Source organism: Poromitra crassiceps (genome assembly GCF_964638095.1).
Source record: "Poromitra crassiceps genome assembly, chromosome: 3".
NCBI classification, from domain to species: domain Eukaryota; kingdom Metazoa; phylum Chordata; class Actinopteri; order Beryciformes; family Melamphaidae; genus Poromitra; species Poromitra crassiceps.
The window spans coordinates 80,962,877-80,978,913 of NC_139625.1; the positions used below are offsets into that span (position 1 = coordinate 80,962,877).

Here is a 16,037-nt window from a genome sequence, read left to right on the forward strand (position 1 = left end):
TGCCACATTTAAGAGAGGTTTCAAGAAATTCCATCTTAAAAAAGACGAGGCCAGCTGATCAAGTTTGTGTTCACATTGAAACCAGCACATTGCATATTTTAAATTAAATACAAAGACTGTTTCAGAGTTAGACTAGATCGTTTCTGTCATAACAAAACCTATGTTCAAAAAGTCAACAAACAGCCTTGAATGTCCATGCAATTTAGAAACTGTACCATTGGGGATTGGTGGGCTGGTGGGCCTCAGAGCACCTTGTAGTGGGCCACGGAGGCAGTGGTATTGCCAAATATATGAATAAAAAGAAAAGAAAAGTGTGCTGACAGCTAGTTATCTATTTATTTTTATATCTAAATGTGCTCAAGAATTATATAGATCAAAACCTTCCAATTAAAATGCATAATTTCAATTACGTTTTTCCCTCTGTCTTTCATTTATCTGGGAAGGTGGCCCTCGGAACTGTTTTAACAATCACAAGTGGGCCTAAAGTTAGGTTAAGAACCCCTGCATTATACCATAGAAGCAGGATTATACTTAAGAGATTTTGAAAGAAACAAAGAGAAACTCTCTCAGACATTAGAGATAAAAAGAAAAGTCTTAATTCTGTTTACTTGCACAGATACTTCTGGTACATTTCATGTTTTCATTGTAATATTTTAGACAAGGTATTGGTAAAGTCGACGTGGTATGACATCATACTTAATATGACGATTTCCGTGTGACAATATCGGCCTTTTATTTTAATATGGGATATGGGCCAGTAAGTGTTGTCCACCAGCAATATGATGGAGGTTTGTCTTTTATTCTCTTTATACAATTGAATTTAATTGCTGAATGTTTTTTCTTGTTGTAATAAATGTTTTTAAAGGCGCTATAGCAGACATTCTGAAGGAAAACACTTCATTGTCCGTTCATGCATGGGCATAAAAAGGGAAGCAGTGGGGTTTGCTTTTGCAGAGGACATGATGGACCGGTTCACTTGCTTGTGTCCAGTACTCTGCCCTGCATCCCTCAGTCCTATTTCTACTTTTTGCTTCCAAATCCATGATCTCACAGTGGACACTATACTCAATACAACATAGCGAGCTGTCAACAGTAGGCCTACAAGAAAATCACATAAGGGAATTACAACTAAACTATTAAGAAATAATAGGAAAGGAACAAATAAAAAATAGAGGAAAAACAATATTCATTATAACATTATAAATTGCCTGTCATCCATGATGTGTGTAATAGACCAAATACCCTTCTTCCACCGCTCTACAAAGACAAGAGATTTCTTTCTTAAACAAGATCGGCTACATTTATTGTTTCCAATTGGAACATGGAGCTTAAATCCCAAGTGACTGTCTGCACAATGAAGTCCACCAGTGTCTTTTCATCTGCACTGCGGTCCATCACAGCATGTTGTGGTCTGGAACATTCTCAGTGATGCCACTCCCTCTTGGCACTCTGTATACTGGCAGAAGTCTTCCCTGGAGCAGGTGTCTACTAGCCTCTTCAGTCCAGAAGGCAAACCTCTGGCCATGCCTTTCAAACAATAACAAGATTCATTTTAAAGTGTTGCACAGGAAAAAGCTAAGGCAGTGACTGTCAACAGAACGGCATCCAGAATCTTACATCTGTTGTTAGTTACTGATGGTCTACTGATAGTCTGTAGATGGCTAACATAATGTAGTCATCTAAAAGTGATCATCTAATAAAGTATTTCTAAAATATACAAAGTGTTGTTGTTGTGACTTGATGTCATGTGTTTTGATGCTGCTATCTGATAAGATGAAATCCACGTTTACAAGTGAGACCTAGCTAAGACGGTCAGATTCTGACGTAAATGTGGATTTCATCTTAATGTGACTACTTAAATAAAGGATGTGTGTATATGTAACGGGTTTAATCTGGTTCACTTATGAATTTAACCAAAATACCACCATTTTCTGTGTTTTGTATGTGAATGTCTTGTTTGAATGTGTTCTGTTGTTGCGTGTGAACGCACCCCAGTGGTGTGTCGCTTTGTGCACATGCGCACAGCTCCAGGAACTAAGTCTCCAGCCTGTCAGACATGGACAAAGTGAACTCACCCTACAACCCAACCAAGGCTATGGGGGTTTGTTTGGCGAAGCTGTCACGGCGATGCAACCAACGAGTGACATGAGGAGGCAGCAGGGAGAGGCGCTGAACCTGTGTCTCCCCCACAAAGCGGTCCCCTTCCCGCGACCCCCTGCCCGCGAGGGATTTGCAGTGGTGGCCGAGAAGGGATACGGCGGCTATCCAAAGGGGCCGAAACCCCAGACGGCGAGCACCCCACATCCTCAACAGCGTTGAGGCTGTTGAGGCACAAGGTTACAAGGTTAAAATTATTGAACACAACACATTAAAAAAAGAAAGAAAAAAGACTGGCAACAAGGTCTATAATATAACATAAAATTACCTTTGCAATGAACAAAATAACTCAATCCCTGTCACTATCTTCAAGTGTGAGTTCAATCCTTGAACATTTGTTGGGGTCCTCAGTACAGAGACATGCGATGACACACTTGACATTGGCTCTCGCACAAGAGCATCCTCGGGCACACATGCCTTTCTTGCAGTGACAGTATTTGGTGCGTTTGAATTCTGCAGGTTTTGCCTCCTTCAGCATCATGGTTGCCATCAGCTTACCACTGACAAGCTCTCTGCCGAAGTCAGTGGCAACAGGGTAGGTTGGTTGAGACATGTGTGCTCGCTTGCATACAGCCAACTGATGCAGGGCTCGGCGAAGGTGTAACTGGAAGGCATCTTCGGTAGGTGGAAGGCAACACATGTCTCCTTTGATATTGCCAAAGAGATGGGCTCACAGTGCATCCAAATTACCACTGAAGTCACTCCTCTCATACAGTGACACCATGTACCGCCTAGCCGCTGTCACAACATCTTTTTTAACATCCAGGCTTTCCCCAGGGTTACCATATCTGCACAGGGGCAGAAGGTCTTCCAGGTGATCAACGGCAGTTTTGTAGGTGCGCTTTTTTCCTCTTCTGTAGAGATAGCTCACTGTGTCACATCAGTATGTAGGTGCTGAGGAGCATGCAAGAAAGATCTGCAGCTTGAACATCATAGTTCACTGCCAGGGCGTCTGCGATTGCATCTTCTTTACCCACAGTTCCTGCAGGCCATCCATGTAATTTTCCGTGATCCTGGTCGCACTGTTCTGTTAAAAGCAGATTGTCAGGTTGAGCTTCCAGAACTATCCTGTGAGAAGCATTAAGGAGGCAGATACCAGGATGTTTGCCCACATTGCGTACTCATTACAACATCTGCACCACAAACGGGCTGTAGTGGTGGCTACTGACACAGACGTGATCATGATGTGCATATACTACATTGCATGGATGGCCTGCAGGAGCTGTGGGTAAAGAAGATGGATATCTACCTACCTGCACATGCAATTGCAAACACCCTGGCAGTGAACAATGATGTTCAAGCTGCAGATCTTTCCTCCATGCTCCTCAGCACCTACATACTGATGTGACACAGTGAGCTATCTCTACAGAAGAGGGAAAAAGCGCACCTACAAAACTGCCGTTGATCACCTGGAAGACCTTCTGCCCCTGTGCAGATATGGTAACCCAGGGGAAAGCCTGGACGTTAAAAAAGATGTTGTGACAGCGGCTAGGCGGTACATGGTGTCACTGTATGAGAGGAGTGACTTCAGTGGTAATTTGGATGCACTGTGAGCCCATCTCTTTGGCAATATCAAAGGAGACATGTGTTGCCTTCCACCTACCGAAGATGCCTTCCAGTTACACCTTCGCCGAGCCCTGCATCAGTTGGCTGTATGCAAGCGAGCACACATGTCTCAACCAACCTACCCTGTTGCCACTGACTTCGGCAGAGAGCTTGTCAGTGGTATTGCTGATGGCAACCATGATGCTGAAGGAGACAAAACCTGCAGAATTCAAACGCACCAAATACTGTCATTGCAAGAAAAGCATATGTGCCCGAGGATGCTCTTGTGCGAGAGCCAATGTCAAGTGTGTCATCGCATGTCTCTGCACTGGGGACCCCAACAAATGTTCAAGGATTGAACTCACACTTGAAGACAGTGACAGTGATTGAGTTATTTTGTTCATTGCAAAGTTAATTTTATGTTATATTATAGACCTTGTTGCCAGTCTTTTTTTTTTCTTTTTTTTATGTGTTGTGTTCAATAACTTTGTTCAGCTAATGTTTAATTTAATGTTTTCTAGATACTGGTCACAATCTATCCAAAGCTGTATAACAATAATGGTTTTGTTGGCTTGTCATCCAGTGTACATTTTGTGATTAAAATAATTTTGTTGTTTTGAATTTCTTGTGTTACAAGTATTGTCTTTGGGGTACAGGGTTTTGTTAAAACTAAAAACATGTTGAGGAATTTTGAGCATAAAGGTAATAAAATCACCACAGATCCATTGATTTTGGGTTGATTTTAATAATCTTTAGTGTGGAATGACTATAATATCTGCTGAAAAGAATGACACATTGGCTGATGTCATATTTCAGGATATAATTGCTTACTAACAAAGTAAAGATGAAAATAATGGAGAAAATTTAAAAAACTAGTGCTTTTTTGTAATAGAAAATGGCTATAAATAATTTGGAAAGGTTTTGTAAGTGTATTTCTTAACTTGGTGTTGTCAACACACATGTTCTGTGTACCTGGGATGAATTTATTGACAGCCTACGCAATCCACTGAGGACTTTGAGGAAAAAAGAACTCTTTCACATTTTTCGGTCAAAAAATAAAGGCTTCATATACAAAAATGGCCACAACTTTTTTTTCCCGAGGTTTCCGGCAGAGCAGACCTCTCATTCAGTGGACCTTAATGTCCAAATGAATAGAAAGAACTAAAACAAAAAGTATAGCATGCCATGTCAGGTTCAACCCATTTTCTTGAGCTTTTGGGCCTGTGGATCCCTGACTATCCTCACCATTGTACTTCTAATTGACGTCCATGGGTATCTCAGGGATGATTGGCTCGTCAACGTCCATTGGAGTCTGTCCATCATCACATGCCTCATTGGCACGCTGCTCATGCAAGAAACAAAACATACCAGTGCACAGAATGATTATTTTCCCTTGCTGATTTGGATTCTGGATTTTGTAACTTTACCCACTGACAAAGAAATGAACGCTCAATAATTTTAACAGGTTTATTTTAACAGTGAGAGGCAAATAAATAAAACATATATATATGCATATATATATACTGTATATATTATACTGTATATATATATATATATATACTGTATGTATATATATATATATATATATATATATATATATATATATATATATATATATATATATATATATATATATATATATATATACATATATATAGAGAGAGAGAGAGAGAGAGAGAGGCAAAAAAATAAAATATATACATATATATACACATGTATATATTCACATACATATACAGTATATATATATATATAGAGAGAGAGAGAGAGAGAGAGAGAGAGAGAGAGAGAGAGAGAGGCAAAGTGACCGCCTACTTCCTGCTTCAGCACTGTACCAGAGATTTTCATCTGCCATTTATTTAACCATACACATTTCCGTTTGGTTCAACGAAGTACAACTATTTTATAAGCATTTTACGAAAAGTCTATGGGAAAATAAATGGCGGATGAAAATCTCTGGTACAGTGCTGAAGCAGGAAGTTCTCTCTCTCCCTCTCTCTCTCTCTCTCTCTCTCTCTCTCTCAATAATTTTATGCACTGTATATAATAATAATTTTGTGCACTGTAACGCAAAATAAAGGAAAAATTATACACAATATGAAATCAGTTTATTTCAATTATTGAATATGTACTTATGTGCTGGTGGAAAACTCACCTGTTGGAAGTCGAATGAAAATGTCTGCTTCCCACAAACCATGACTCCAGATGTTCCAACAGCGTCATCAACACACTCGATCGAAAGCTTCAGCTGCAGAAACATAAAATTTTTAAAAGTTATGCCCTCCACTTTTGAGTTCTCCTATACCCTGCAGTCCCCCCCGCCCCTTGTTAATATTGCTGTTTGTACATGTGAATGTACATGTGTACATGCAAAAAAAGAAAATTGGGTGCACGGTAGGGTTGGCACGATGGACGATGGCATTGACCATCGTGATGGGCCGACCCTCCATCGACCTCTGAGCCTTCTACATCGGATCATCGTGATTAATTATCTGTTCCAATTAAAATTGTGCAGTTTTAATAATAAACTAGAACGACCGCACTGCGGATTTATGCTTCCGCCATTAGTTCATTCTTGAGTCGAAATCGCCATTTGAGGCAAATTGGAAGAAATTCTGTCAAGGCGCTCCTGAGATGTTGCGTTACAGAGCTTGGAAATTGGGTGTGTGAGGTCACAGTGACTTTGAACTTTGACCTTTAACCATCAAAGTCTAATCAGTTTATCCTTGAGTCCAAGTCGATGTTTGAGGCAAATTTGATGAAATTCCGTCAAGGCATTCCTGAGATATCGTGTTAACAAGCTTGAAAATGGCATTCGAGAGGTCACAGTGACCTCGATCTTTGACCTTTGACCACCAAAATCGTTAGGGTTGTGCTACGGTGAACAACGGACGCATGGCGAATCGCCCATGCCCAACCGTGTGGCATTTGGAGCGGCAACGACATTACCTTCTCGCCATTTACAGTACCGCATGTGCGAAACGCGAACCGGACACGTCAAGACCGTAGTACCTAACAAACGTGTTATGAGAATGAGAGGACCATGAGGCCTCAGCGCATATGTCCTCCACCGATACATCGCGCAATAATGCGGAAGACGTCGCAACGCCCCGCGTAGAATGCACCTTGATACCCTCCAGGGGTACCTTACCCGCGGTAGAGTATGCCAAAGCAATCGATAAGCGATCCTTGGAAAGGGGTCCACCCTGGGCCCTCTGCCCGAAACAGATCAACAACTGGTTTGAAGTGCGTAATGAGCGCGTTCTGGCCACGTAGGCCAAGAGCGCCCTTACGGGACATGAACGGCGGGGGACAGAATGCTGACATGTCTATTGACCATAGACCTAAAGCTGGCATTTATATTCTTAGGTTGATAAGCCGGGTTAGGTCGCAACGTAACCCTGCGCCCATCATCCGCGAAAACCATACAGGACTGCTGCACCGAGAGGGCAATCAGGACACCAACCCTCTTTCCTGATGACAAGGCCAGCAGCAGCGTGGTTTTCAAAGACAGAAACTTCAAATCGACGGAGTCCAAGGGCTCTGTTACGGCCCTCTGCCTTATTAATTTATCTACACGCAACCTACACGCTCCCTTCATGAAGTGCGAGACCAGAGGGAGCCCCCCCACGAGCCTACCCTCAATTCCCATGTGACAAGCAGATGCTCATAGCACGAGAACAGCAAGCTAACTAGCAGCAAGCTCCCGCAGGCTGTACCCGGTTAGCGGGAGTACCGTAAGAAAGCTAGGAAACTAGCGTGAAGAAGCTAGGCAGTAAGCCACCCGGAGGCTAGCGAACATGCACGTGCAACGGTAATGAAAGTGGCTAATAGCCTGACCCAAAGGGAAGGCTGTGGTGTAAGTTAATGGTAATCACCTATACTATAAGGCTGTAGATGCCGTAGCCAATGAGATGGCATGTTGTTGAATATACGGAAGTGACATCATACAGTGACAGGCATAACCTGTACTACCTACAAGCGGCAAGTAAAACACTTAATAGCAACCTCACTCTCTATCTCGTTATTATGATATATTAACGTAACAAAGTCAACACCACCTGTTAAGAGAACAAGCGGGAAACCACTCGCACAGCTATCGTAAGCAAGAGAGACAAGCGCGAGCCAAGCTTATAGTCACTCTAGGAAAAACGGTGTCCACCCGCTATGCCGACCACCCGCAATGCCGACCTAGGTTTAGGCGTGGGGGGTGGGAGAGCTTAGGTTTTGGGTTAGGGTCTGGGGGAGGTTAGGTTTGGCGTGGGGGCTGGGAGAGGTTAGCTCCACCGACACGCTGCACACCGCCTCGCTCAGCTGGTTCTGCTTGTGGGCTATCGGCATTGTGACCTGTCGGCACATAGATGCGGCACCGGAAAAACTCGGCCGAGGAGAAGCTAGTTGATGCTATTCGCACAGATGCAAGCTAGCCATCTACTGAGAGCGGCAACACAATCGAGTTAACAGCCTCAGATTCAAATGTTACCCCAGCTGGGGTGAACGTATGCAAGCTACACGGCGGTAGCCTAAGCAGAATATGCTAACAGAATAAAGGCAAGATGCTACTCGCACGGATGCAAGCTAGCTATCTACTTAAGGACAGAGCGGCTACACACTCGAGTTAATACTCTCCATTAGATACAGCCAGTAATATACGACGATGCCATCGTCCATCGTGATGGTTCAGTGTGGAACCATCATGATGATTTGGCTGACATCGCACAACCTTAGTCTAGTTTACATACTTGTTTACCAAACAAAATCGTGGCCATCTTCCGGATCGTACAGTAGCCTATACTTATTTTTTTCGTCACTTCCGGGCACGTCACGACATAGCCGGACGTTTTCTTTTTTGTTTTTTTTTTGTTTTTTACAGTTTGTTTGTTTGTTTGTCATGTTTATTTTGAATATGTATAAACATGTAAACAAAACAGCGGCTGTAGCTCAGGAGGTAACCTGCCACCATCGGTGTATGAATGGGTGAATGTACCTACTGATTGTAAAGCGCTTTGGATAAATGCGCTATATAAATGCACTCCATTTATTACAGCGACAATATACGGGGCCTTCAAAATTACACGTTAACAAGTCGATTGAAATAGTATTATGAAATAAAGATGAAGGAGTAAGAAACGTAGACGTATTTGAAAAGGAGTGAGAAGAAGTATAACTTATTAACTCCCACCCCTTTTCCACAATACTACATTATTATATATATAGGCTACTTGTATAACAACACATAGTATATAAATATACACATAGCCTACATGTATATATACACACATAGGCCTACTGATAAAACACTAGTCATATATACACTATAGTAATAATGAACAATTATGTATATATATGACAATAATTGTTGTCATATATACACTATCCCATACATAGTATACAATAACCTAACTATATAGTTATCAATTTTTAAATGTAGTTATTCATACATACAGTCAGACAGACATGCATGTAGCCTACATACATAGGCTACATACATACATACATACATACATACATACATACATACATACATACATAAAACATGTAATCTAACATGTGAAAATCAGTGTAAACTACTGCATTCCTCTCCTCCTTGTACCTTGTGAAAATCATATTTTTGTACAATATTTTAAACAAAAAACGCAAGTGACCCTAATCATCTTAGGTAGCTTAGTTTTAAATTGTGTGTGGTCACCTAATCGCCATTGGTGACATTATTATTAGTAGTTGAAAAAAAACCCATACCCAATAAAAGCTTATAACTTACCTCTTTTGTTCATGCCTTTGTACAGAAAGTTCTAGCTTTTCCATTGCCCATTTTTGAGAGAAAAAACAAAAGGTTAGGCTATGTGTGAAAGAAGTAACATCTTAACAACCCATAGGTTCTCAGGAGATGACAGCAGTGTGAAGCAGCACAAGACTTTATACTATGACGTTAATGAAGCCTATTGGCGCACGTGCAATGTCTCCCCCTCTCTCTCGCTCAGTCTCTATCCCCCCCCTCTCTCTCCTCTCGATGTTACAGTAGATTTTGACTAAATATAGGCCTACTGACTCCTTCTCCACATATGTTCTCCACACGCAAGACTTCAAGAATACTCTAGAGAGAATCCCACCCAGTTCCTGTACTGAAGGGCATTTCCGTGCTCCCCTCCCACTCACTACTGAAAGTAAACAATTTAATCACATACTGTAGGCTACATCAGGGCCGCTGCTGGCCATTTGGGTGCCCTAAGCGTAATTGTTTTGTGGTGCCACCCCCCCCGCGCAAAATACTGTAGCGATCCGGGGTTTTGGCGTGTAATGTGGTGTTTCCGTGTTTAGCTAGGAACTGATGTGTGGGGGTTGTTCCTAGGGGGAAGGGTGTGTATGTGACCATCCTGTCTGAGGCATGGTCAGTCAAGCTATGAGAGAGAGCTGACCGGCCGTGTGTATAGCTAGCAGCGAAGCTACCGCTAGGAGCTAATTGTGAAGCCAAGAATAAAAGCCTGTACCAACTTCAAGTCTCCGGTTCCTTGGACGAATACCTGATTCGTTACACTGGTGTCAGCAAGTAAAGCGGTAACGCCTCTGATTCGGTCGAGAGGGGAGAGGGTGAGAAGGAACGGCAAAAGAGACTGTGTGTGATACGGCTTTTGGCAGACGCTTTTATCCAAAGCGACTTACAATATCACATTTTTGTCAGCAATAGAGCAATCAACTATGCAACACAGTCTATAACAACTACAACTTTTGAAGGAACAGTGGTACAAGTTTAGTTTAGGTTAGTATTTTTTTTTTTTTTTTTTTAGAGAGAAAGTAGTAGGTTAGCTACCAGGGGTGCTAACTGCTAACTGCTAGCTGCTAAGAGCACCACGTGCGATGGTGCGCGGCGGAGAATGGCCATCGGTGAACGGGAGGAAAGAGGAGCTGATGACGGGGATCAGCTCGATGCTGGCAGGCATGGAAGCCCGTGTGTTGAAAGAAGTCAGACGGCTGGTGGAAGCGACTCCTGCCTGGGCAGTGGAGGTGATGCGGGCACTGCGGGAAGTCATGCAGCGGGTGGATTTGATGAGCACAGAGGTAATGCAGCGGGGAGAACGGCCGGAGGAGCCGCAAAAGAGACTGTGTTGGACATGCGGGGAACCGGGCCATCTAGCGAGGTGGTGTCGCAGCGGTCCCGGGGGAAAGACCAGGTACGCGGCGCGACGGTACTGGGAAAGGCCGGGAGCCTGCTGGTTATGTGGAACGATGGGACACCTGGCCAGGGAGTGTCAAGAGGCTGTCGGAGACCGGAGGACAGCGGGAGAAGAGAGACGTGCAGGCGGCGGGCAGGTGAGACTCTGTTGGACGTGCCGTTCACCGGAGCACTTGGCCAGAGAGTGCACTGAGACTTTGGGGAGTGGGGGAGACATGCAGCCGGAGCAACAGGCAGCGGGGCAGCAGAGCAGTGCAGAGCCGGTTATTCAGGGCAGGAGAGTGACGTTTGAGCCGGCCCAGGCTAGCTGCTCTGCATACCAGCCGGTAGAGGGGGACATCATTATCAGTGACGAGACAATCAGGAGAGCGGGGATCGTGTTGAACAGCCAGCATCTGCAGAGCTGTTACAGTCGGGGGAGCGACGCTCGTGTCCCCGGGTGAGCGAGAGGGGTCAACGCCGGAGGAGCCGGCCCAACCAAGCCGCTACACACACCCCACGGTTGCTGCGCAGAAAGCCGAGGTGGAGATCGACGCCGGTGGTGATCGCCCTGCTGCCCTCAACACGCCGCCCCCTGGGGGAGCGGGACGGGAGGACGAGCGAGTGCAAGAGGTGGAGCCGACAGACGAGGACAGGAACATCACGCATGTCAACGGGGGTGAGTGGAGACGCAGACAGATGGAGGATGCGGATATCGGTCCGGTGTATGCGTGGGTGGCGGCCGGACGCCGGCCCCCAGTGGAGGAGATTCACATGTTTTCCGGTGCCACGAGAGGACTGTGGAACATGTTTTCGGACCTGCATCTGAGTGGAGATGGGGTTTTGGAGAGAAAGGGGCACGGGAAAAGCGGGACCCAGTGGGTTCTAGTCAAGAAACTCAAATTCACAATTGGTTTCTTTTATAGAGTAAAAGCGTGTTTTTCTCCCTCCTCCCGCCAACAGCTGGTTACGGCCTTATTTCTGTCACAGCTGGACTATGGTGACACAGTTTATAGATTTGCTTGTCCCACTGCCCTGGCTAAGCTTGACCCTCTCTACCATGCTGCTCTGAGATTTATTACTAACTCAGCATATAGGACGCACCACTGCACGCTCTACTCTTTGGTTGCTTGGTCCTCACTTGCTACACGCAGGTTGCAACACTGGTACATCTTTATTTATAAGGCTATTCTTGGCAAGCTTCCACCCTACATCTGCTCTAAGTTCGTACTGATTCAGAGTTCTGTGAATCTCAGATCCAGCGCTTGGGTGCGCTTTAGAGTGCCACCCGCGCGGACTGATGTAAGCAGGAGATCTCTTTTTTACTTTGGCCCTTGGTCTTGGAATGACCTTCAAACCCGCCTTAAACTTGCCTCTCTGGTCTCTTTATATAGTTTTAAACAAAAACTAGTTGAGGTCCTTGCCACCTGCTGTTCCTGCTTTGAGGTGTAGCACTCTTCTTCTTGACTTTTTACTAGCTGTCTCTCATGTTGATGAGGCATGCTTTTGATTGTACTGTTTTATTGCATTGGTCTTTTAGATCATTTCTATTTGTCTTAAATTTTCTCAATTTTCAGTTGATGGTGGTCAAATGACAGAAATTTTTGTATATGTATTTGTACTTGTGTATTTTGTACGACGTGAAACGTGCTTTTGCCTTCTTGGCCAGATCACCCTTGAAAAAGAGACCTCGGTCTCAATGGGTTTTTATTTTCTGGTTAAATAAAGGTTTGATTGATTGATTGGTTGTACCCGGTTGCCTGCGAGAATTGGCACTGAAGGGGGTGCATGAGGGCCCATACGGTGATCGTGGGCCCGAAGAGACACTCAGCCTCCTCCGTGGACATTTCTACTGGGGCAAACAAAAGGAGGACGTGCGGAGATACTGCAGTGCGTGTGAGGACTGTAGAGCACAGAAAAGGGGCTGAAAAGAGTCACCCTGGGAAGGACTAACCCCATTGGGGGTTGAGAGGGACAAGAGTGCTTCAGGTGGGACAGAAGCTGTGAAAGGGGGGATGGAAACGGTGGTGGTTGAAATGTGTGGGGAATTGTTGGGGAATGTTGTGAGGGGAATGTTAATTGAAATGATGGGTTGAATTTAAATGAATGGGAAAAGAGGAAAGAAATGATGTCAATGTTGGGGCTTGTGTTAGTTGAAATGTGTGAATTTGAATGGTGGTCACGACTGGACATCAGAATGTTTTCATATATGTAGCCGGTAGTGAATGTCCCTCCCGGGCTCCCGTCTGGTAGGACACCGCCTACTTCCTGGTCCAAATTGTTTGGTAGGACATAAAAGCCGTGCCTCAGTAGGCTTCCCTCTCTCTCTCTCTCTCTTTGGCTCCTGGTGCGGCAGGAGGGTTTGGCGGTGCTGTTCCCAGTAAGTGTTTTAGTTTACTGGTGTAAATGCTCACGTTAATGCTGGTGACGCTAATTACCTTCTGTTTTCATATGCCCAGATATAGGCTTGTTTCCTGGCTCCCGGCGTGGCACGTAGGCGTCCACTGTGCTCAGGCTGCGTTGCTCCTGGTCCAGTACTGCGTGACCATCCCTGTGCTCTCCCCTCGTCGCGCATTGAGCTGCCCATTACAGGGTATTTGGGAAATAAGCCAAGGTAAAATATAAAGTACGTTTAGTATAGGATGGCTTATTGGGGGTGTGTCAGCAGATATAATAATGTAAATTGTGTTCTTTTATAGACACTGCCACTGCTGTTTTGTTTTGTTTGATTTCGTTTGGTTTGATTTTGTTGTGATCATTTAGTGCACTTGATTGTACTTTTATTCCATGTCCCAGCCCTATGTGGCGTCTATTATTTCCTAATTCTCCTCCAAGAACCTATTGGCTAACTAGGTAGCTACCCTACCAGCCTATGTATTGAAACCTTTCTCCTTGTCTCTATAGGATCGCTGCAGGATTGAGAGTGGCCGACCGGTCCGTGGGGGGTAGTAACAGAGGTCTTGACCAGGGCGCCACCTGTTTCTAGTGATGTTGCACTCCATTTTGGATTTTATCCCTTATTGATTTTACTCACCCGTGTGCTGTGTTGGTTGTGGCCGCCCTGTAGTACATTTAGTTGCTCTGTCCCAGGACATTTACCCCCACTGCCGTCGGCTGCGGCCTATGTCCTGTAGCAGGTTTAGGCCTTTTAAAGGCTACCTTTTTATATCTTTAACCTATTTAGCATATTAAAGTTGTTTGTTTTAATGTTTGTTTAACTTGTGTTAGCCTTTTGGTCACCTGTGTCGAACACTATTTTTGAACCTGGTTGCTGGGTTGGAGTATTTAAAGGGTAGTTCACCCAAAAGTTGCAAAATACCCCCGTGTGCTCCCAGCACCGCATACTACATTCTGGCGTTGTCGGCAAAGACACAGTGACCATTAGGTGGGCTGAAGGGACAATTATTTTTTGGGATTGTAGTTGGAATAGTTTTTGTTATTTTTGTTCTTCTCGTTGATTTAAACAAAACAGCAGTTGGCACATCGGCTGGAACGGGGCCACTGACTCGTCATGGCCGAAGTGCAGGAGCTGAGAGACCTGGTGCGACAATTGCAGGCTGAAAAGGAACTACTGCAGGGGCGAGCGGACCTGCCCCCTGGACCCTCCTCTGCTCCACCAGGAATGGTGGCCACAGAGCGCTTGCTATACCTCCCCAGAGAAAGAAAGTGCCCCATTTTCAGGGGTACTTCTGGGGTGGGGATGGATGAATGGGTGGAGGAGGTGCAGGCTAGCATTAGAGCTAGGAAGCTGGGCCCCCTTGACCAAGCCTATTTTATTGTTGACCATTTAGAGGGTGAACCCAAGGACGAGATCCGGTTTCGGCCGAGGGCAGAAAGGGAGGACCCAGAAAAAGTGTTGGCTGTTCTCAGGGAATTGTATGGCTGCTCGAGACCCTATGTTCTACTGCTGGAAAGTTTTTTTTCTAGGAAGCAGCTGGAGGGAGAATCATTGCAGGAGTTTTCCCATGCCTTGTTTTCTCTGATGGAAAAGGTTAAACACAGTGCTCCTGACAACATGCCTAATGCTGATGTCTTGTTACGTGACCAATTTGTGGAAAATGTGAGTGAACCTTCTTTACGCAGGGAGCTCAAACAATTGGTCCGGCAGACCCCCCAGCTGACTTTACTAGAGGTCCGAGCAGCGGCGATTCGTTGGGAACGGGAGGGAAAGCCAACTGAAGGTAGGCCAAGAAGCTACTCTATCCCCTCTGTATACACAATGCAGTCCTCTAGGGGTCCAGCCAGAACAAGCCAGCACCAAAATAGTTTGATGCCCTCAGACATGATAGATTTGAAGGCTATGCTGCTGAAACAGCAAGAGCAGATTAACTTGCTGACACAAAACCTCTTAGCATTGCAGGCACCCCTCAGTAAGCCCAGAGCCAATGATTCTAGAACAGTGATCTGTCGGCGTCGTAGAAGGCGGGGCCAGCTCTCAACATTCAACTACACGGTAAAATATCGTCCGGGAAGAATTAATAAAAATGCTGATGCTCTTTCCAGACAGTGTGAGGAGATTCGGGAGTGTGTCCTGCCCGGTACCGCAGTCCCTGACGTCCTGCAGCAGCCCCCAAAGACCCTCCAGGAGCACGACCCAGCCATCAGTGCTTTCCTTCCCTTTTGGCGGCAACAGAGGAGGCCCAGCCGAGCGGAAAGAGAAGCACTGCCAGCGGCGACACGAGGGATGGTGAGGCAGTGGGACCGTATCCAGGTGGTGGAAGGCCTTCTTCATCGTATCATTTTGAGGCCGGAGGGGGGAGAGGAGATCCAGCAGCTACTCTTGCCGGAGTACCTGAAGGGAGAAGTGTTACAGCAGCTACATCAGAACCATGGTCACCAGGGCATGGAGAGAACCACTGAACTCGTGAAACAACGCTGTTACTGGCCGGGGATGGGGGAAGACATAAAGCAGTGGTGTAACCAGTGTGAAAGGTGCATGGTGGCGAAACAGACTCAGCCACAGGTCAGAGTCCCCATGAATAATCTGTTAGCAGCCAGACCTAACCAGATCCTAGCTATTGATTTTTCATTTTTGGAACCGTCCCGAGATGGCAGAGAGCAAGTACTGGTAATGACTGATGTGTTTACGAAGTTTACACAGGCTATTCCCACCCGAGACCAGAGGGCTTCCACCGTGGCGCAGGTGCTGGTGAAGGAATGGTTCCACCGGTTTGGGGTTCCGGCC

The 16,037-nt window shown here is 45.3% G+C and overlaps 1 long non-coding RNA gene across 1 annotated transcript; it reads right to left on the reverse strand.

The window, feature by feature from the left end:
• Positions 1-2,104: 2,104 nt before the first annotated feature.
• Positions 2,105-9,570, reverse strand: LOC310773595. The gene is made up of 4 exons (XR_014552544.1): positions 9,464-9,570; positions 5,858-5,950; positions 4,948-5,044; positions 2,105-2,321 (listed from the first exon to the last, which is right to left on the reverse strand). It is a non-coding gene; the product is annotated as an uncharacterized lncRNA (long non-coding RNA).
• Positions 9,571-16,037: the final 6,467 nt, after the last annotated feature.